This window comes from Lissotriton vulgaris, chromosome 2_1 (assembly GCF_964263255.1).
Source record: "Lissotriton vulgaris chromosome 2_1, aLisVul1.2, whole genome shotgun sequence".
Taxonomy (NCBI): Eukaryota; Metazoa; Chordata; class Amphibia; order Caudata; family Salamandridae; genus Lissotriton; species Lissotriton vulgaris.
The window spans coordinates 762,436,726-762,460,254 of NC_141687.1; positions in this window are offsets into that span (position 1 = coordinate 762,436,726).

Genomic DNA, 23,529 nt, shown 5'->3' on the forward strand with positions numbered 1-23,529 from the left:
CGCCTTTTTTGGCACCACCCCTAGGGGTGAGCATACAAACCCCGCCATCGGGACGTCCTCAAATGGTCCAGCCACCCTTCCGAGGTTCAACTCTTTGAGAATTTCTGCCCTTGCTATACTCATATTGGATCTAACAGAGACTTAGTTCTTACAATATGTCACCCCCCTGTGTCCCTGTGCCGGTATCCTGAAACCCTCCTCAAAACCTTCCCTGATTACCCTCGCCGAAACAGTGCAGGTGTATCGTTCCAACCAAGGAATCATAGCGCCAACGTTTACCGGGGTTCTAGCCTTTCCTAAGCAGGGTTCATTATTCTTGTTTCTTGCCCCCTCTCTCTCTAGCCTTCTTGTTGCACTTGGACTCGGGGTGGGAGGTGTTACCACAATATCCACAGGCGTGCCTGAACTTACACGTGCCTGCGACCCTGGAACAGGTACGCTTGTTAAAATCGAAACAAACCCCTTCTTGCCACCGCCCCCTGCTCTTGCCGTACTACCCCCGCGTTCCCAGCGGGGCTTGCCTTAAAGGGCGGGAAGCGGCCCGTGTCTGGGACCGACACCCTCACGGTATCCTGTGCAGCCACCACTAAGTATTTCAAATGAAGGAACATGTCGGTCTGATCGCACCTCAGGGAAGGATCCTCCGCCTTCGCCCACCTAAAAGCCTTATCATAATCTTTCCACCCGTCACCTCCCTTTTCTGCATGAGCGAGGGTGATCCTGTTCTGGTAAATTGCCATCTCTGACCCTACTTCAGGAAATCGCTCTAGCATTACCAACATGTATGTGGAGAAGCCCTGTATCCAATTTGCCAAGTTCTCCTCCACCCTGTACTTCAGTAGAAGGGTAGACCATTCTCTAGGGTGAGTCCATTCCTTGTTTTTACTAGCTTCTTCCCTGTCTGCTTCATCAATTAAGAGAAAAAACATGTTCACGTACTCCCCCTCCATATTTTTTCCTTCATCTCTTTAGACAGATGCCGACCCAAACGCTCTCTCTCAGAGCGCATTTCCCCTACTCCCAGAGGTGAGATATGCTTCATACCTGCTGGTGCTGCTGCATAAGTCTTCTTCGGTGGCTCCATCTCCTTCCCGCAGTTGCTAGTTCCTGGCAAACTGCTGCTACTGGAGCCTGACACCTGTTCCCGCGACCCCTCGGTTGCTTCATCTGGGATTGGGCCAGCTGCCACCTGCTGTGGGCTCCCTGCCGGTAATGCCGGCCCCTCCTTTGGCTTGGCAACCCCGAGTTCCGAGAGCAACTTTCTTGCTCGCTCCATTGCGTCGCTCCCACCGGCTGACGCCCCTGCGGCATGTGACCAGTTTCCTATTGAATCCAGCCATGGCAGAACCGCAGCCAAACTGGCTGTCATATAGGGCTGCCCAGGTGCTTCTATGACTGCTCCTACCGCATTATCATGGGTCCCTGGCGCGGCCAACTGTACCTCATGCGGCCCCGTACCCCCCTCTCCCACAAGGAGCTCAGGCTCTGGCGCTGCCACCGGACTAACGGGTTCCCTTGAGCCCTCCCCTCTCTTTTTACCACCTTGGTTGGTCCTCTTCTGCTTTGGTGGAGGGGGGCAATAATTTCTTGGGGGCACAATAGTCTGCCTAGGCCTTCCCCCCACTACTGCTTCTGGGCCTTCCACCTTGTCTTGCAGTCTATTAAGAGTCTGACCCATGGCCTGTACTTGCTGAACCAATGCTTCCAGCATGACCTCCGTGTGGGAACGCTTCTCAGGCCGCCGTGCCTTAGGGGCCATGGCGATAGCGTGCCCTTCCTACATCTGACCACCCGAGGGAACCTACACCCTGTGACAGTTCCCCACCAGGAGACCGTGACCCCTCTTACCGTGTGTTGTAGCAACACCAGCCAACCTGTGCAGTCACGCAACCAGAGCCAAGACCTACTGGCTAACCCAGTAAGCTCAGGCGAGCCGCCTGCTCAAGCCCTCTATGGCTCCAGGAAGCGATGTACTGCTGGTCAGCTGATGCCGCCTCTCCTCACTCCAATGCTCGCGAAACCAACTGTCACCCCACCACCGTGTGACGTCCTCCAGGTATACAAGCTGATACTGTGAAGAAAAGTGAAGAATTGCGATGTTCGCCGCGCTGCGCCTGCTAAGAACTGTTCACTGAGCTCCCTTATTTGCAGCTCCCCACTTCAACCTTTGTCCCTCTCAAAAACCGGGGATGTAACACAGATGCCCCGCCAATGAGGTCCCAAATGATTATACCCGCTGTAAGCTAAAACCCCTAGGGCTCAGGAATTCGCTATGCCAGTCAACTCTGGTCCTGGTCCGAACCCGGAGATTGTAGGCTTTAAAAACGCTCAGGACTTTTAAACCTACCTAATGGTAAATCTACCTAATGTCTCAAACCCCGCCTCAGGAGGTGTAATGAGCCAAGGGGAAAAGACACACAAAAGAGTTCACCGTTTCGGCACTCAAAAGCGCGCGATGCTGGACAATGCCCCCTTCCACCTCCCTCCTTTTAGAGGAACCAACACGGGTGCCTGTCCCCTTAAAAATGCATCGCCAGCAGCCGGAACCAAATCCTTTCTTCCCAATGCTAAAGCGCTGAGCCCAGCTGTAATGACCCTCGTTACCCCACGCTTCCCGGCAGTCCGTCCAGCCGCCGGAGTCGAAAGGCGCTGCAGCTCCTCTGTCCCGCGATGCTTCGATTCTCCTCACGCCGCGTCACTGCTTCCCGATGCCGGTCCTATGAAAAGAAAACAAATGATTAAACGGACACGGAGCGCGCGCGCAGATGCAAAGAGGGAGGCAGCCGCGAAACAAAGAGGCTGTCTCCCTCGCAGGCTCCCCCCTTTAAGGGTTGGGGAGCCAGGGGTACTTCCGGGGAGACCTCTTGAACCGGAAGCATTGAAATGCTTCCGGTTCGCTGATGTGGTGCTGGGGCGCGATTGGCTACTAAAAAAGGGGGGGGGGGCGAGGGCAGCGTCACTGATGACGTGTTTCCTCACCCTCTCCCTCCTTGTGAATCGGGGCTAGGGGGACCACCATAATGGCGGCCCGTCCCATTCTGGTCCTGGCTCCTGCAATTGGCTGTGTCAATGCTTGTTTTTTCATTAGGGCTAGGCAGCTTCAGTTTGCTGCAGGGCTGTATCATTCTCGAAATGTCCTTGCATGCGCACTTATTTTAATTTTTTTAATAAACATACCACTACAAAATGAGCGTCCACCTTATCAATCAGTATATAAAAGAAAAAAAATTGCAGCCGCCTCGGGAACACATCATGATGCATAAACACGTATGCAATCACGTCATGAAGCATGCTCGTGACAATTGGATCCTGAACAGTGGCTGCCGTCTCAATAAGGGGTTTCTTTAATGGGAAGCAATTTCCAAAATTGCAGAATGTGCATGCACGCGTGTCTTTTTACATGCGTTCCCATGTCGGAGAGTTTACTGCCAGTAGCTCAGTCATTTTAAATTTTTTAACCTACTAGCTTGGCCAATGCTTATTTATAAACTACTACCACTGTTTAGTACTATCCAGACTGCTAAACACTAGTGATACCCCATGTTAGAGAATATGCCCTGTCATATGGTTAGCAAGCGCACGCATAACTTTTAATAATAGCTACCTGAAGGATAATTCCATCGCCCTTGCAAACGCAGATTGACATTCTAGGAAATTAGCAAAACGAATGATAGAAAATGTTCCCCTTGGGAACCGTGCAACTGTTGGAAAATGTGAACAAATAGGACTTGAAAAGCTTTTCTCGTTGTAGCCCACGTTATGACTGCTCCTACCCTCATGTTTTTCATATTGCTGGTAAGTTTCACACTTGCTAATGAGATGTAAATAATGATACTGATATGTGACTTTGCTTAATTGCTGGGTATTCAAATTGGGATTGACCAGAAGGTTAGTTTAATTCTGTAAATGTCTTTGCTTAGCATAAAATCTTGCATGTGCAGATGCCGAACGCTCTCCGACTGTGCGCCTGGAATCTCTATGTTCGGAAGTTGAAATATTCAATATGTGTGTTCATAAGGGCAGGGTGCAGATACAAGCATCTTCTCAGTCTCTGGGTTGAAGGGCCATTCTACTTACTCATCATCAAAGACACTTTATTCAAAAAAGAAAAAAATGCAGCAGCACAAAATACTACAAAGAATTAAAAAAAAAATAGAGTCAGTGAAAAAACAGCATTGTATAGAACATAAACAAGCATTGGCTGCGCGGCCGTGAGAGTGACGTGGCCGCGAAAGTGAAAGTGATCGCGATGCAATTAATGACTCTTGAGGGAGGAAAGACAGATGGCGACTGCGCGCGTGCATGCGGTGTAACCGCAAGCTTGAGGCCAGAAAAAGCCTGTGGTAGAACTTTCAAAACCCACTTACTAAATGTCTTGCAGCGCATGCACTGGCTCAGGCGAGACCTAAAAAACTGCCAACATATTGACTTGACAGCACGGCTTTAGGTGGGATGAAAAAACCTGTCATTGCCTCCAGATAAATATTAAAGTAAAATTACACCTAGAACAAGCCAGTACTATTGGCTTTGCCAGTGGATATTAGTTGCATAAGATAATTAAGCAACGTCTATTGCTTCCTTGTATATAATATTGAAAATGCTCCAATTCTGACATAATGAGACTGTGAAAGAGCTATAACGAGTCTCACTGAAGTTGCATTAAAGGGAGCGAAGGGTGGCACTGCTGCAGAGTTAGGATTTGTTTTTTCCTTCTGAGAGTGAGGGCAAAAATGGAGAGTTGGCCCATCACACTTTCATACTTTGTGCAGACACTGGATCAAGTTTTTACTGGCAAAGTTAAGGACATGAATATAGGGCCCCTTTTCAATGTCCATTTAAATTTCCTACCCAGTCCAAGACTTGAGTGACCCAGCAGACTTTAAACTCTGCTCCATCCACTTTTGCATGCAAATTCTGCTCCTCTGCGTGCACCTCTTGTCTCAATGCCGCACACACACCTATCTGCTCCTCCCACTGTATTCCATTTGTCTTGCCCCTTTTATTCGCTCGCCTCTCTGCTCCCATTCCACTTGTCTTCAGTGAGCAGTTTCCATTGTGATGCGCCACCATCACCACTCTAACCTTTGCTGTGCCCCCGGCAGGATATTTTGTCTTTTATTCCTACAGGGGTAGGGCCATTCCACAGGCAAGGGCACGCAAATTACCTGTCTGATTGCTGTCATGAACATGCAGATACAGCCATTAGGCACACAGAGACGGGTCAGCAGGGGAGATTGATATAAAAAAAACATATAAACTCTCAGGGGGCCCCCTGGGCCTAGAACTTCTGATATCTTTAAAGGTGCGAGGCCCCACGACTGCGAGCAGGCGCGGGGCCCTTGGCAGCTGCCCATGCCTAGCGCTGGCCCTGGCTCCACAACCGCCCCGGCTCCTTTGCCGGATGGTCTCTGAGACCAAGGGTGTCAAAGTCATATCCGGAGAGGGCGGGAACGCCAGCCGCCCAGAGCCCGCTCCCCAGACAAAGCAAATTCAGGCTCCTCCGAGCCCCTCACCACATAGCCAGCGGCGGGTCCAAAGCAGCCCAGGATTTGGTACTTCTCAATGCTTCTCCAAGTTAAACCCCTCTGTTCTCTGTCACAGCAACCAGGGATGGAGCTCAAGTTTAAATTATGAAAACCTTAGCCTCGACCTAACAGGTTAGTAACTTTATTATTGTCACGTATGCCTACCATCCACTCCTACCATCCACCCCAATTAATTATTCACTTTCTTAGAAGAGTAAAAAAAATGAGGCCTCTAATCAAGAGTTCAGAATGATGTTGTTGTTCACAGTTATTTCTAATCCCAATAAAAGGAATTTCATCTGTTATCAATTAAACATGACCTCGAGTAGTAAGAAGCAAGAAGCTTCTTTGTTCGAGTCCTACAATCACATATTTAGAGGAACTGAACAACAGATATTACATTTTGTGTGTTTTTATGGTGCAGATTCTGCCCTTGATATAACCCTTTACTGCCAATCAGATTTCAAACTCTTCTACCTCATTTGGAGGATTCATTAAATTGGTGTTAGGTCTGTGAGTTGTAATAAGTATCAGTCAGCGTGAGGATATTTGATGTTTTGTTATTGATAATTGTATTGTAATGTAACATGGATTTGCAGAGTGTGAACCTTGTCACCCATTAGGGTATCCAGGTGCTTAGTAGGTGCGGGTTCTGCAAGAAGTATCAGTTTCTTGCCAAAATCCATAAGTGATGCAGCTGACGTAATGTGTTGGGGGAGGTCATTCCTGGATTTGGCTGCCAGGTAAGAGAAGGCCCTATCTCCTGTCTTGCTTCTATGCATACAGGGTGTGTGGGCGAGTGTGATTGATTCAGAGTGGAGGTTCCTGGTTGGTTAGTGGAAGTGTAGACTGTGGTTGCGATAGGTGGAACCCTAGTTGTGATGTGCCCTGTAGGCATGTGTGAGCATCATGAATTCGCAGCATTTCTGAATGGGGAGGCAGTGTAATTTTCAAAGGTGAGGTTTGATGTGTGTGCGGCAAGGAAGGTTAAGGTACAGTCTGGGCTGTGGTGTTTTGCATACTTTACAGCTTGTGTAGCAGGGGTGCGGAGATGCCAAAGTAGAGGGTGTTGCTATGGTCTAGTCTGCTTGTAATGAGGGTCTGGGTGACGGTCTTTCTGTTGTCAGTAGGGAGCCAGTAGATGAGCTTTCTGGGAATGCAAAATATGAGAAAGCAGGTGGAGGGGACCGTGTAGATTTGAAGTCTCACTGTGAGGATGGTATCTAGGATGATGCCCAGGTTTCTGGCATTGTATTAGGGTGAGGGGGTAGGGCCTAGTCCTGTGGGCCACCAGGTGTAATCCCAGGGTGAGTTATTGTTGTCGAATCTCAGTATTCCATCTGGTCAGCATTGAATTTGAGATAGTTGTCTCTTATCCAGTTGGCCACGTTGGTCATTCACATTTTGAAATTACTTGTGTTGGGATAGGATGAGTTGGGTGTCATCAGTGTTAGAGATGATGTGAAGTTCATGGGTCTGAATGATGCTTGCTAAAGGACTCATGTATACTTTGAAGAGAGTGGGCTGAGCGAAGAGGCTTGCAAGGTTCCACATATGAGGTACTTGGGTTTTGTGGTAAACTGTGGGAGCTTGACCTGTTGTGTTTTTCTGGTTGGGAAGGAGGCTATCCACTTCAGAGCTGGTCCTTGGATTTCTGTTTCATGGAGCCTGGAGATGAGTGTGCTGTGGGAGACTGTGCCGAAGGGGGTGGGGATGTCCAGGAGAATGAGTGCAGCAGTGTAGCCTCAATCTAGTATGGTGAATGTCATTTGAAGCTGATTGCAAGCTGTCCAGGAGTTCTTGGAGTTCAAGGTAGTGGGAGAACTAATGGTTGATTGCCTTTTCTATGACGTTGACTGGGAAGGGGAGCAGGGAGATCGGTCAGCAGTTGTTGATAACTTTGGGGTCAGTGGGTGGTTTCTTGACGAGTAGGGTGACTTCTGCTTATTTCCAGGCATCCGGGAAAGTGGCTGTAGCGATGGAGGTGTTGATGACAGCTGTGAGCGCTGTGCTTACTGTGGGCCTTCCTAGGTTAAACAAGTGGTGGAGATATGGGTCGGTAGGGGGTCTTTGAGTGAACGGATGCCATTGTAGCTGCTGTGTCTTCGTTGGTCATCGGGGTCCACTCTGTTAATTAAATATGTTATAAGTTTACTTGGTATGTCTGGAGATCTCACTAATATGCTCACATTTTATCTGTTTAACTTGCTTGTTCATTGCTTGGTGGATTTGTTTTGGTGTGGAGTGTAAGTATTGAATTGTGCTGTGAGGTTGATATCCAGCTGGGGCCATATTTTTCTGGGCTTTGCCAGAGTATCCTCAGCCAAGAATCTGTTTTATGCATCTGCAATGCATAAAGTGAATTAATTTCACTCAATACTTCTCTAAAATAGAGCTTTATTTTCAAATAGGTGAATTGGGGAACAGTGAGCAAGGTTTGTCTCTTTCTGTTTCTGAGCTGTGCTGTCTAAAAATAAGGTAGTTACTGGTTAAATGAATTCAGATTAAGCTTGTTAGGTGCATAAAACAGGCGCTAGGCTCTGCGATGCATCAGCTAATGCCATAATGATACACCCCTCCTGACTTATTCGGACTGTGTTTTGCATAGGTTGTGAGTTTTGTTTTGATGTGTATGTTTGTTTGACAGTGAGTGTTGATGGTATGGTTAAAGACTGTTGTAGGTGTACTGTCAAGAGTTGGTCCTGATGGCTGTCTTCTTATAGGTGAGAGCTTGACCCTGAGGAAAGGTGATTCCTTTCTGCAGTCACTTTACCTGAGAAGAACACAATAACAGTGGGAAAGTGTCCTGAGGAAGAAACCACTGCTATGTAGAAAAAGGCCACGGACAAAAAACACACTGATGGAGTTCAGCAGGGAAAAAATACCAAACACTGGAGTAACACCAAGGGAGTCTTAGAAAACCCTAGACTAGTCAGTGAAGGCTGAGGAAACAGGAAATAGTAACCCCAAAAGAATTAGCTAGAGAGTTGTGAAGTGCATTGCCAAACACCAGCCCTGCTTAAACTGAGAGGAATTCCCTGGTTAATTCTGGCCCATTGACATACCTCTGTAAAAAAAAAGTTGTTAAGAGATTTTCATTTTTAATTTGTATTATTGTATCATTAGAGTAGTAATTTAGCTAGAGTAGAAATTGCTAATCTGGTCCAACTTTTCTGGATGTCATTTTTAAAAATGGCGGATGTGTTGCAATGTTGATGTAATATTTCAGGAACAATGAGACCCATGTACTTCATTTTGGTGTAAAAACATATTCTGGAAGTCAGGTGGTCATATATAGACAGAAAATAACTCTTCAGAGCAACCCTTCCGCCATTTTACAAAATGGTGGCTCTATAATAATGTGCTTTATCCATCATATTGGTAATTTATTTTAATAGTTTTTGTTTCCGGTTTTCCTTTGATTCAAATTCATGAACATGACTGAATCAGGTTGTAGCAGAGGATATTTACCTCCTGACAGTGTTGCTAACTACAATATCTGTGGATTCCTTCAACAAAGAAAAATATTTCATATGGCAAACTAATCAGAAAGAAAAAAGTTAACATCATCTGTGGCTTGACAGAAGAGCGTTTGAGACTCTGCAGAAATACGGCAAGACGCAAGATTGAAACTGATGGGTGAAGAGGATCAAGGGCTAGATGTAGGTAGAATGGATTTACCAATTTTAAATTACCGAATTTTACCGATTCGGTAATTTAAAATCGATAAATCTATGGTGCCGACATGTAGGTATTCCAGATGTGCTGGAATACCGAATCGGATGATTTCGGTATTTACTGATTCGGTAAATACCAAATCGGTAATGCCCATTCATTCCTTTCGGCTTTGAAGCCCATAGGAATGAATGGGCATTACCGATTCGGTATTTACCGAATCGGTAAATACCGATTTACACAAGGGTGCAGGGGGTGTCACTTTGACACCCTCTGGCACCCCCAAAACAGGCTCTGGTGCCATGTGGCAGGCATACATGCCCTAAGGGCAGGTCTGCCTGTCACATGGCATAGGTGTGCATGCACACATGTGCATGCACACCTGAAATCGGTATTTTACCACACAATAGGATTGTGTGGTAAAATACCGATTTTGTAGGGCCTTTGGGACTCAGAAGAGTCCCACCTACATCAGAGATTTACAGAATCGTTAAAAATACCGATTCGGTATTTTACAGATTCGGTAATTTTACCGAATCGGTAAAGTTACCGATTCTGTAAAATTGTGCCCCTACATGCCAAATCAGGTATACCGGTCGGTAACGGCCGAAAATACCGATTTTCGGCCATTACCGACCGACCTACATCTGGCCCCAAATATTTTATCATTGTAATAAGTGCTACAAGTTGTATACAACAGAAGAAAAGTCAGGAAAAAATGTGTCAAAAAATAGTAGAAACCAGTGAATCACAACAAAAGTCAGAGTCTTCTGAGAAAGCGATGACAACCAAACCCAATGCCCATCCACTTAGAAAATCAATGGCTACCCCTCGTCCACTTCCAACAATTGATCAGAAAGCAGAGGATCTTCAATTTGTTATCTGTGGTTTAGCCAGAACAAGGGCCAAAGGGATTGACGAAAGAGCAAAGTACAAAGTATTTCAGTGTCAACGGGCAAACATGTTTTTATCTGCAGCTAGTTTCTTGCAATATGAAGTTTTCAGCCAAGTAGCTGAACTAAACAGCGAGGTGAATGTATTTGCAGCAGATTTGTATGCCCACTCGAAATGCATGCGTGCATACATTCAAAAATATAAATCTGCAATGAACTCCCAGCTGCAACATAACTGCCCGCTTTTAGTTAAGTTTGCACTTTTTGAAAGAGCAAATTACGCTTTAAAGCCACTCTTGAGTGCTGGCTATGGGTTCACACTTAGTGAGATCAGAGAAATAATGGTCAATATTGATGAAATTCTATTGATCCATAATAATGAAATTAAGATTTTTCTGGTGAGAATGGACAATGACAGAATTTGTTTTCGTCAGTCTATCAAGAAGAATGAGCCACTTATGGTGTTTTCAGCTGATTTGACTCCTGAAGTTCTTGCTGCCAAAATAGGATCATAGGATGCAGTAAAATCATCAGGAACCATTTTAAGAAACGTCCAGAAAGATTAAGTTTTCGGACTTAATGACAAATGGTGTGATGGCTGAGAGCTCCGCAAATCATGGGAGTCAACAAGAATACCTGAAGTTAGCTCAACATTTTTTACATCATTGTTTACTATCAATAAAGCAAAACTGTTACAAGCTAAAGTTCTTGAGTTCTGAACAGAAGCTGAAGACAATGATGATGGCTATAAAGATATGAGCAAACAAGTGGAAAATAATCCCATGAACTGACAGACTTATGCTGAGCAAATGTACTGTCTTCTCTCAATCATGTTTTATTAATTAAATCACGGCATAATGAACACTCTGCTACATATGATGACTGTCCACGCAATCTATGACAAGTGCAAATGTAGAGAGCTAATCACTTCAATGAATAGCATTGGTGTATCAACAAGTTCTAATTACATGGTATGGAGCAGGAACTTCTTAGCAGCTCATACTGTAAAATCTTGTGAATCAGACAGCACACCACGTCCAAGTCACTTTACCAAAAAAGATTTACAATTGCAGCTCTTGATAATTTTGATTTTGAAGACAGCTCATCTTTGTCTGGAACATCCAGCACACATGATACTTTTTCAAGACTGTACCAATAAAGAAGCTTCTGCAAAACAAGCTGTGTCAGCTACAGGCATAAACAAATGAAGCTGCAAACTTATAACCCAACTACCTTGCTAACATGTGTAAAATCACTACAAGTCATCAACACAACCCAGTCTACCAGAAAGATTCAAAGTGGCTGAGGACATGGATCGTCTTCAACCTGATGCTGCGGTCCGCAAAGCTAATTTAACTGAATATATCATAACGCTTATTCTGTGCAGACTGAATGATGAAGAAAAGCAAGAACCTCGGTGGCCTGGAATTAATGCTCTGATCTCCTAGAATCCTGTCCCACTGAAGAAGGTTGGGTTTTACCAGTAATACCATCTCTAGTCACAAACTATACAACAGTATACACAGCTCTTAAAAACTTCCAAAATGTGCATACTCAGCTTGAACATCAGCCTATCTGGCCAATTTTCGGTGATGAAAGGTGTTTTGCGTATTGTAGCTGACATTTCTATGAGCAATCCAGTGGAATTTGATGATCTTTTTTCAATGATGGGCATTTTCCACATGACAAATGCTGCCTTACAGTGTGAAGGAAGTTACTCCAGTGGATTTGAGCGGAACTCATTATGTTTGTTCGTTACAAGGTATGCTCATCATATCTGAGGCTATAGATACATTGCATTGGAATGCTTTCTGGAACAAAAATGACCAATTAGGCTTTGCATATCTTACATCTGAAGTGAACAAGGCACTGGTACACTTTATTCAAAAGATATAATCCAAAGCCAGGCAATGTTCAAAATTAGAAAACCTGAAAAACAAGTTTGTAGAGATTGTCATAGAATGCAAAGAAAAATCAGAACATTGCAAGTACTTGGAAATAGTTTTACACATAATAACTGTCCTGAAAAACTTGGTGCTTGCTGATCGGGAAGGTGTTTGGGACCTGCACGTTAAGAGTGTGGAGTCACTGATTACTGTGTTTCGCGAATTTGATTGCATAAACTCCCTGAGATATGGGCCCTGGTATTTGGAAAGAGTGAATAAGCAAGAGGTGGAAAAAACATACTTCTACAAATAATTCATCCAAATTCAACCAAATTCATCCAAAGGGGGTGAAAGTCAGATTGCGGAGGTTCAATGCTGTGGCTCCAGATATAAAACTGGAACAGACAATCTAGAGATCACAGAAAAGCTCCAGGAAATTGTTAGTCAGACACGTAAAAGTGAATATGTTGCTCAATGAGAGCTAGTTTACCTTGAAGCCCTAATATTTTCATAAAGATGACAAATTCTAAATTAATGGACCTTCGTGAAACTGTTCCTCACCACGAACTTGTGGGAAGGAGAGGGTAACGTTTTAATAAACATGCTGACAGCCTTCTTCATTTCATGCAGCAAGGAAACACCTCTGAAATGGCTGAGCCTGTGTGACTACATAACTTTGTGACCAACAATATGTGGATAATGATATAAAACAACACAAGAGTACCAGAGGGTCTGTAGGTGGTGTAAGTTAATGGTGCAAATCACCACATGGCACAAAAACTTACTAACTGACTAAAAAATTGTGGTAAACTAAGACACCTTAGCAGATGGTTCAAAGATACCCATCAGTCACCACTCGGAACCGCCCTTCATCATTTGGGATTCCTTTGAGACCATACACCCAGATGTACTATTCTCAGGAAAAAGGTAACCAAAGTGGTAAGTGGTCCTCTCAGCTGAGATAGAAGGCAGTATGGTCTTACCACTCCCCTACAAGGGTGAGTTGTAAAAAGTGAGGTGACCAAAAAAGTGCAGTGCAAAAGGAGAAAATGAAAAAAAAAGAAAAAGTGCATTTAAAATTGGATGAGGGAGTACTGAACGATTTTATTCTGGTGATACTCGCTCTACCAATATTAAAAAATTGTCAAGACAGTTTGAAAATTAGCTGTCTAGATATGTTACCAAGTCGACATGTTTCAGCAATGAGGGACGTATTCGTCCTTGCTTTCTTCAGGACCCAACAACACCTATTGCTACTGCAAAACCAAGTAAGATATACAGTGAAAAGTAAGAATAAGAAAACAGGTATGGAGACAAGCACAGAGATCACCTGAAGATTCTAGGTGTCGAGTCTTGTCTTTTCTTACAGGTCATGTATTTCACGAACTTGTAAGAAGTGAAGACCTCACCCCACCTGGCAGTGGCTCAGGAGTAGAGTGAAGCACCGCTCTCTCCGTCGGTACCCAGATGCCGGCTTAGAAGTACTCCTGAGCCACTGTTGCAAAAGTTTAATCTCCTAATACCTTTAGTACTCTGTAATGAATATGCATGCAATTTGGCAGGCTCTTAGCATGTTATGCCCAGTACAGTATCCTCAGATTTCATGTAGATCTGAGAATGGGGCAAGGTAAATGGGGAGGGATGAAAGCATAATTTATTTGTTAATAACTTTGGTGCCGTTTTCCAGATATGAACAACACTTGGCAGACACCATGTTTAGCTTACTTGTGACATTTTGAGTTTCATTCAAGCCTGTAAACAGGGGTGGGGGCTCACTTAAAGAGGTGGTGAAAAAAGCAATATTTCCCATTTTAATTCCCATAAGGATCTTTGCCCTCCCCTCAAGAAAGAAAACCTGAAGGGAAAAATAGAAAACTTTGCATAAAACTAACATTTTACCTGGGAAAGTGCCGCTACTTGGTCTGATGTAAATCCAATCAGTAGTTTTCAAATAGTTTTTTAACATAAAGTAAGATATCCATCACCGTGCGTGGGTGGGGGGTTGGATGCAGGACCTGGCTTTGCCTTGTCCATTGTGCTGCCTCAACCCAAGGTTGCTGCCCCTGCCCCCCTTGCACTCCATTGTCCAGGTTTTTGCCTCTACTCCTCGCTCCAGTCCTGGGTGATTGTTGTTCTGTCACTGCCCTTCCCACCTGCCATGCACGGTTAGCCTGCTGCCCCTATCCACCTCCTTCTTGCTCTCTGCTGGCAGACTCCATGCACCTGCCCCGTCCTTCCTGCCCTGCATGGTCGAATGTGCTGCTATTGCCTTCCATGGTTAGCTTGTTGTCCCTGCCCACTATTCCTTCTTCTGTTGCCCAAGTCTATGCCCTTGTCACTGCCCTCCTGATTAGCCTCAATGGTTAGCTTGCTGCACCCACCCTGCCTTCCAATGTCTGTGTGCATGCCTCTGCCTCCTACTTTATGCCCACCAAGTTCCACTGAGCAGCCTCTGTCCCTCCAGTCCACTCTGAGTATTCTGTCACACTGCCACTGCCTCTCCCACCTGCCCTGCATGGTCAGATTGCTGCACTTGTCCCTGCCCCCTTCCACACTGCCCTCAGTTGTCCATGTGCGGTGCCCTGAACTCTCCCTCCTGTCATACATGGCCCTTCTGATGCCACTGCCCCTCTTGCCTGCCCTATGTAGCCCTTATGCTGAGACTGCCCATTCCTTCTGCCCTGTGTTCTCAGCTTGCTGTCCCTGTCCCTACCCTCTGTTGTCCAAAGCCATGCTGTTGTCCAAATCCATACTCCTCACACGTCCCCTACCTCCTACTATCCATGCTCCATTGTTTTGCCACTGCCCCCCCTCATTCCCTCCAAGGTCTACTGTGCTGCCTCTCCCCATCCCGCCTACCCTGCATGGTCTGTTGTGCTGCCACTGAGCTTCCCGCCTGCCCTTCGTGATTAGCTTGTTGCCCCTGCCACCTCTTGCTCTCCAGAGTCTGCGTCCTATCCCCTCCCTCCTGCCTTCCATAATCTGTTGGCATGCCCCCACTCCTTTCCTCTTGCCCTCTATGGTCCTTCCCGCTACAACTGCCCCTCCTGCTTACCCTCTTAGGTCAGCTTGCTACTTTCATGTTTTGTTTTCATCCAATTGATCACTTTATTATTTGTTGAACTTAGGGTACAGGATTGGCGTTACAGCCAAAGCTGCCATCTTTGCCACAGGGAAACCAGTGATTCTGGGCAAATCACTTAATCTCCCTGTGCCTAAAACCAAAATGAATGTGTCCTTGTATGATGCAACTGATGCTCATGTAGAGTGCTTCAAAACCTTTGCAGCACGTAGTGCTACACAAAACTGCAAAAATAAAAACAAATACACGTTTTGCACACTTCTGTCATTGGGTTATACTGGGGCTATGCTTCAGCAATAATTGGCATACCTTTAGGCTACATTTGGGCTCTTCTTTGGTGGCCATCTTGGGAGACTTTTGTGCTATGAAGCTCTCTCATTTACTCATTTCTTACAGTATCCACAGTAGAAAATGCTTTCTATTTTACTCTTCAATGCCATCAAAATGGAGTTCAGATGTGCCACATTTTTGTCATAAATTCAGAAGTTAGCATTCTAGCACGCATGCCAATTTGGCTGTCTCTGGCCTGAAATTGCTTCTATTTCAATATAGTTCTGTGGCAGAAGTACAAAATAAATTCTCCCGATTATTTCTTTAAAATCTCCCATTTTCCTCTTTATTAATGTTGACATGTATGCACTAGTTGCTCATTGGAACACTATGGTAAAGCTGCAGTTCATCAGGGAGTTTACTGGCAGTCTGCTGCTATTGTTGAAAATAGATGTTTCAGTCTGGATGTCGAAATGTTTTAATGAATAGATGAGGAAGATATACGCAGTAGAAATTCTTTTTTACTTCGATGGCCTTCCCCCCACCTCCTGCTCTTCACGGACCACTGTGCTGCCACTACCCATCCAGGCTGCCTTGCATTGTCTTTTGTGCTGCCAGGGCACCTCCAACTTGCCTTGCAAGATTAGCTTATTGTCCCTGCCACCTCATTCTCCCCATTGTCAGTCTGTGCCTCTATATTTTCCCTCCTTCCTTCCATAGTTCGTTGGGATGCCCTGCCCGCTCCTTCCTGCCCTCCATGGTTCATTGTACTGCAACTGCCCCTCCTGCCTTCCCTGTATGGTCAGTTTGTTGCCCTTGCCTTTCCCCCCCACCCTCAGTTGTCCTGGTGCATGGCCCTTTGCCCTTCCTATTGCTTTCCATTGCCGGTTGTGCTGCACTGCCCTCCAACTTGCCTTGTGTAATGTATTGTGCTTCCGCTACCTCTGGCGCCTGCCCTACAAGGTCAGTTTGGTGCCCCTGCCACCTCCCTCCTGCCCTCTACTGTCCGATTCCATGTCCCTACCCCATTCCTCCTGCCCTCTGTGGTCTGTTGTACCATACATGCTAAAATTGTGAACTAGGTTAGAAGAAGCTTTTGAAAAAATCTTTTACTTCTATTGAAGCCTGAATTAGGTCTATTGACTTGTACTGGGACTACAGGAAAATATAGTTTTTTTTTCCATACTTGTCAGGAGTACGGAGAAAGCGCTATAGCAGGCACAGACAATGTGACAAAAAGTTGGTGAACTGGCCTGCAGGAGCAGGTTACTGGCAGTGCATACTCCGAGTCACACAAGACAAGTCCCTGTTTGCAGAAGCCTGCTGAGGAATCGGGTTTTAACATACAGGAATCTGGAGGCCGGAGTATGGCCTTGAAATCTGTAGTCTCCTGCATGGATTGGGAGGGTTGGCATGTATGGCCACACTTTTGTCCTAAGTAAGACTGTTAGCACTCTTGTTCTTTAGAACACTCTGGGAGGCTGCAGTAGAACACAGAAAATCAACTTACAGCCAGGTGCTGTTGGAAGTACATGTTTTACTCAGAATGTCATAGTTTATTCTCACATGGTTGAGAAATATAGTGTGAATTTTCAGAAAATATACTCGCAGTTTAGTTTCTGGAGCACCTTTCCTAACCTCTATGGGAAAACCATGAGAAAAAAACTGTTTTCTCTCAAACATAGTTCATGAAATCCCAGAAGAGGGTCAGGCTTTTTCACTGGGTAAAAATCACTTTAGAACACACCACAATTCCAAAAATGTGTATGGTACAGCCAACTACAAATTTATATTGTAATTACAATCTGTTATTACCCTTTAAAGTGCTCCTTTTTGCGACCCTCAAAACCTAAAATCAAACTTGCTCAAATCGTTGCAGAAAATAAAAAAATGGCGGAATATAAAAAAACAACTTGAGAAACCTACTATTGACCTGGCAGTTAAAGATTTGATTGATCTTTTGGCACTCATAGAATTGTCAAATAAAGAAGAGGTGCCAGTTACTGAATTGGATGTATATTGCCCACAGCTCGGGGCTGGAACAAGTGGTAAGAAAGCAAAATCTCATTATTACCCCCAAATTCCGCCTGGTAACAAAATTGATGTCTTCCATGAGGCAGTAAACAAAGAATTGAACAAAAGGAAAAAGACCAAATACAATAATAACGTGGCGCTAAAAGAAAGACAAGCTTTGAGCAATTTAAAAGAAGATGAACAAATTGAGATCAAAATGGCTGATAAGGGTGGCAACATCATAGTTATAGATAAAGAGTTATATGTCAAAGAAGCTCACTCCCAATTGAGAAACACTGAATATTATAAAAAACTAAAGGAGAACCCAACACCAAAATACAAAATAGAATTGGATAACAAATTGAAGGAATGGTGAATAATAATCTACTAGATGAGGATGAGAGCAAATATTTAACAACCGATCACCCAATCACAGCAACCATGTATTTCTTGCCTAAAATACATAAACACACCACAAAACCACAGGGCAGACCAATAATCTCTGATAAAGGGGCTCTCCTGGAACCAGTAGCCAATTATGTGGATGTCTTCCTAATACCATATGTACAAAACTTAACATCATATTTGAAGGATACAAGTGATCTACTGTAACATCTACAGGAGATCCCCTGGCTACACACTTATAAGTTAATTGCAATGGATGTTTTTCCGCTATACACTAACATCGAAAATGGTATTGCATGGCAGCATGTGAACACTTTATAAGAGAGCGCAACATCCATTATACTCATCATAATAGCATGGGGCTAGAAATGATCCGGTTATACCTGACCCAGAATACATATCTATTTGGGGAAGAACTAAATTGACAAGTCAAAGGAACGGCAAATGGTTTTTCCTTTATCCAAAGCTACGCTTGCCTGACAATGGGGTGGTGGGAACAACAATTGACCTGACACCCGGACAATGATAAATACGTCAACAAGACGATAATGTGGTTGCGATACATGGACAATCTCTTTATCATTTTGGATGTTTTGGAGGAGGATTTTGCTGAACATTTCAAGGTCTTGAACAAAACCCATGCAAACCTGCCATTCACGTATATGATTAGTCAATAAAAGGTTATGTTTTGGATACAGAGATTGACATCCAAGATAATCAATTCCATACCACACTACCAGGTGCTATACGTACTGGAGAAGACAAGAGGGGGATCGTTTTTTCGTCATCATTCTTTTTCCGCGAGTCGGCCACGGATTTCCGTTTGTTATCGGGTCCTAAACAGGGGACTGCGAATCGGAGCCATTGCAATAGGGCTCAGTACAGTACAGTACTGTTATCTTTGGACTCATACAGACATTGTTCCCTTGCTTGGAAATTGTACCAGTTTAAATTTGCCGTTCGTCGTAATCTTTACAGAAATTGGGTTTCCCTCGCGAACATGATGTTCATCTAAATAGACCTTTAGACTGTACATAACAAAGCTATCGTCTGCGCATTTGCTCATCTCCAGCAACTTGCTGCTTTACTTAAGGAGCCCCTTCATTTTATCTTGCCCTGAAGAAGTCCCGTTTGGGATGAAACGCGTCGGCTGTGTTCTTTGACAAATGGATTAATAAAGAAAAGTCCCTTTTGATAAAAACTGCTTTGGAATTGATTCTTGGTATCGTTTGTGATAAACTTGTGACCTAGTTTACACAATTCCTATATGTGGTGCACCTGTGCTTATAAATCTAACTGTGTTCAAGTTCTGTATAGAACTATCATTGTGATGGTGGGTGGATATCAGTGTGCACACTCTTCCCTTCCTCAGATTTAAAGGGAAAATATTACTTTGGTTATTGTGGTCAGGTGCATTGGTAAAGAAGGTTCCACCATCCTTTTGGCTTCTTTGTTTCCATACCACACTGTATAGAAAACAAAGAGATACTAATGCAACTCTACATGCTGGGAGCTTTCACCAATACACCCTGATTAATATCATCCCCTATGTGGAGTTTTTAAGGATCCGCAGGATATGTGCGCAAGAAGACGAGTGGCAAAAACATAGTAAGCAGACCTACCATAGATTCAAAAGAAGAACATATAATCACAAGACAATTACAACATGTCTAAGGAAAACCTCAACAAAATGAAGAGTTGAACTAATTAATGATGAAGAAAAAGATCCAAACAAATCAGTGGACATAAGCAGCCTCATTGCCATATACTCCACAAAAGCTAAGCAAATCAATAAAATCTTACGTAAAAATTGGAGCATCTTACATCTTGGCTCCACAGTATCCCAAATTGAAGATAAACATCCGAGAATTACGTTTCGGAGAGCAAGAAATATCAAGGATCATGTAGTCCATATCCATTTTTGGAATCAAAATAAACTAGACGGGTGGCTAAAACCAAAATGCTTTTTCAAGTGTAACAACTGTAAAGTTTGTCAAATTGCTAAGTGCACAAAAGAGATTAGAATGGCTAACAATAAATCTGGAGAATTAACCAACTGATAACTTGTAAAAGCCAATTTGTTGTGTTACATAATCGAATAACCGTGTGCTCTAAAATTTGTTGGGAGTACTATATGCAAACTTAATAAATCATTTTAGAACATGTGAGAGTGACAGTCAACACAGATCGCAGTAATGCAGTGGCCAAACACATGGAACAATACCATGATGGGGACTGGAAAAAGCTGAGTTGTTATGCTATTGAATCAGTGGAGCGCTACAAGAGAGGTGGCAACAGGGAACGCAAACTAAGGCAAAGAGAATTGCAAATTATCCTTGGTTTGTGTACCTTGACTCCAAATGGATTGAATCAGGATGAAGAAGTTTACTCACATTTGTAAATGGCCATCACCCTCCCCTCCTTTTCCTATTCTGTCTTCCCTATTTGCACAGAATAAAATCATTAATACAGCACGTTTAATTTGCATTGTTGAGCACTTAGATATATAGGCAAAGGCTTGATAGCCCGTATCCATTTATTGTGATGAAATCTTTTATCAAAGGAGATTACAATTTGATACAAATTGACAATGTGTGGCTGGGTAGTTGAGAGAGAACAACAAAAAAAAATGATTGGACCCACTGGAGGGTCACAAGCCTTTATACTTGGTACAGCTCCAAGAATAATATGTGTGATTGTATCTTATGAATTGGTGCCTGTTAGAAATGGGGGTCTCTAGTTGGTAGTGGCGGGCCACAGTCCAAGTAGGGACCCTTCTTTCTAAGTCAGAGTAAGAGGGATACTCCCTTTGATAACCCCTGATCAACCCTGTGGTAATGTAGCATGAGCAGTTAGGCTTATCTCAGAGGCATTGTGTAAAGCATTTATGATCATACACAGTAACACAGTGAAGGACACTACAAAGGGACACCACACAAGTAGTTATAAAAAATAAGTATCTTTCTATATAAACTTAACACATGACCAATAACTGTAAAAAGCCACAGTGCATCGACCCTGACCAGAGTGGACCCTGTTGGACTTTGTGCAGAGCTGGCTGTCCCTTGATTCGGCGCTTCACATCAACTCCTCGCCGGACCCGCTGCGCGGGTCCCGCTTCGTTGAGGGGGTCTCAGGGGGACGTCTCATCTGTGTGGCAGCTGGGGAGTGCTGGGGCTTTACACAGGGCTGTGAGCATAACTGCAGGGACTCCATATCCCAGGAGCCCCTGACTGGCCAATTGCTTACACCTGGCCTGCTCTCCCTGTTTGCCCCGCCCCCCCCGCAGCCCTTAACCGATAATAGAAGAACCTATAGCCGCTGCACGGGAGCGCGCGGGAGCGTCCCGGGAGAAGCCCGGGACAAGGGCGGGCCCTCTGAGGCCCTCCGAGGCCTGCAGAGCCTGGTCTGGGCCCGACCCCCTGCTCTTTTTTATCTGTCCCCCATCCCGCTGTTGTTCTAGTTAACACTATTGATCTCTACTGGTACTATTTTGGCTGCTGTTATCCCCTTTGCGCTTCTAGTTTTGTCTACTTAGTGTTACTTACTATTAGGCACTGTTAATTGTAACGGTATCTGATACCAATTCCTTTGTAATTTTTTCCATCATAGTTGTTAAATATCAATACAAAAATCAGGGGGTTGGGCACAGATATTTATACCCCAAAAGTCTTTGTTCTCAAAAGTCTCTAGTCACTGAACCCAGCCGGAACCAGTTTTGCTCAGGCCTGGAGCACTTTGTTTACCAGCCTGCATCCTTCCTTTCAGAAAGAGGGGGTCGGCTATCAGACACACAGTAGGAGGTGGAGCCAGCATTCACTTTGCCAGGCACAGCCCTGCTCAAATCAAAGGGTCACCCCCTCCCCTACTTCAAATGCAGATCTCTCTAATCAACCCATGTCTGGCTGAGTCTGCCTTGCCCCTCTAAACCCAGACAGCTAATACACATAACAGCAGAGCACACTGGAGGCTTAGGCAAGAAAATACCAATTTTTTAAAAGTGGTATTTTCAAACACAGAATATTAAAACCAACTTCACTAAAATATGCATTTTATAATTCGGAGCTCAGGCATACTAAATTCGAATTTCTACCATGTTCCCTGAGTCAGATAGGACTATAAAATGTATTAGCCAGTCTGCCCATTCTAGCCTATGGAGAACAGGTAGCCCTGCAGCAGTGAAAAACAAAATGGAGGGGGCTTCACTACCAGGACATGCTACACATATCAAGCCATGTCTTACCATACGCACACAATGCACCTACCCTAGGGGTAACTGACATGAGGCTAAGGGAAGGGTCAGGGGCTGGGAAGTGTGGGCACTTCACAGCCAAGATGGCATTTCTGGACTACACGCAGACACTGCAGTGGCAGGTCTGAGGTACACTTTACAAGTTAGTTCTGTGGGTGGCGCAAACCAGCCCTGCAGGCCCACCAGCAGCATTTGGGTTACCAGCCCTGAGCACACACAGGCCACACTACTAGGGACTAACAGGTAAACTAAATAAGCCAATCGGGGATATACTAATTCACAGTCATATGTGCACAGGGAGCATTTGTGCTGTGGCACTGAATGGCAGTGGCACAGCATCCAGAGCATCTAAAACCAGCAAAAACAGAGGAGACAACAGCGAAAAATGGAAGAGAGACTCACGCCAATGGTGCCAGGTCTAACAGTGCCATTTGATTAATCATTTGGGATTGGATTGATATCCATTAGGGGTCAAAAATATATAAGTACAATTGGGAATAGCATGCCCCCAAATTTGTAAATATTTGTTGTTCGCGGTTATCCACATATAAATTATCACAAAAATGTCTTTAACATATTCTAGTTTCCCTACTGATTCTGAAGCAAAAGGACTATATGTGGGCAGAACAGCAGGTTTATAATTTGAATGATTATTGTAGTTGATGTGGTATAACTATCTAAAATAGGATGAACATAATCGATTTGGTGAAATTATATTTTTAGTAAGAAAAAGATAAATGTTTCCAATTACGGGCATTTAAAGAAAATAAGAAAGTCCAATCCTGAGCGATAGTTTGTTTATTCACTGCACAAAGATTTCTTTATTTTGGGGTTTAGATAGTTTCTAAATAGTTTACTATTTCATGCATACACTACATTATCCACAAATGAAAGCGGCGTTTTAACAGAAAGTGATGTAACATCTCAATTGTACTTATTGGTTTGAGAACTGCTGCGTTTGTTACCCGTGAACAAGGTCTTTTTAAGACCGAAACCCATTGGGGAAATTGTTGGTCCTGGCTTACATGGTATTTGAAAAAATAAAAAGAAGGAATATGAGCGACCCGTGAGTGTGACTGAACTTTTCTTATGAAAAAACCATAGGTTTCAGGGGCACTATAGTTAGTTGGACATTTCACTCGTACAAAACCATAGAAATTCCCTTGTTATAGTTAGTTCAGCTATATATATACATATTTGGCTCTGGGGACCCCATCCCATGAGCCATGGCCAGTGTTTTTTAAAAAACATTTATTTGGAGGGGGCCACCCTCCTCTGGCCATTTATGGCCCCAGGGACCCCATCCCCCAGGGCCTGGCCACTTCAGTGGGGACCGCGGGGGGAGCCCCAATGCCCCCACGGTCCCTGCCGGCTCCCCGCCTCCTGCGGGAGCCGGCATTGCTTTTCCACATGGGGAGCTGCTAACATGCAGATCCCCGTGTGGAAAAGCAATCTGGTTTGAATTTCAGAAGCGAGAGCAGGTTTCCTGCTCTCTCTTCCAAAATCCAAACCACAGTTTGGAAGGACG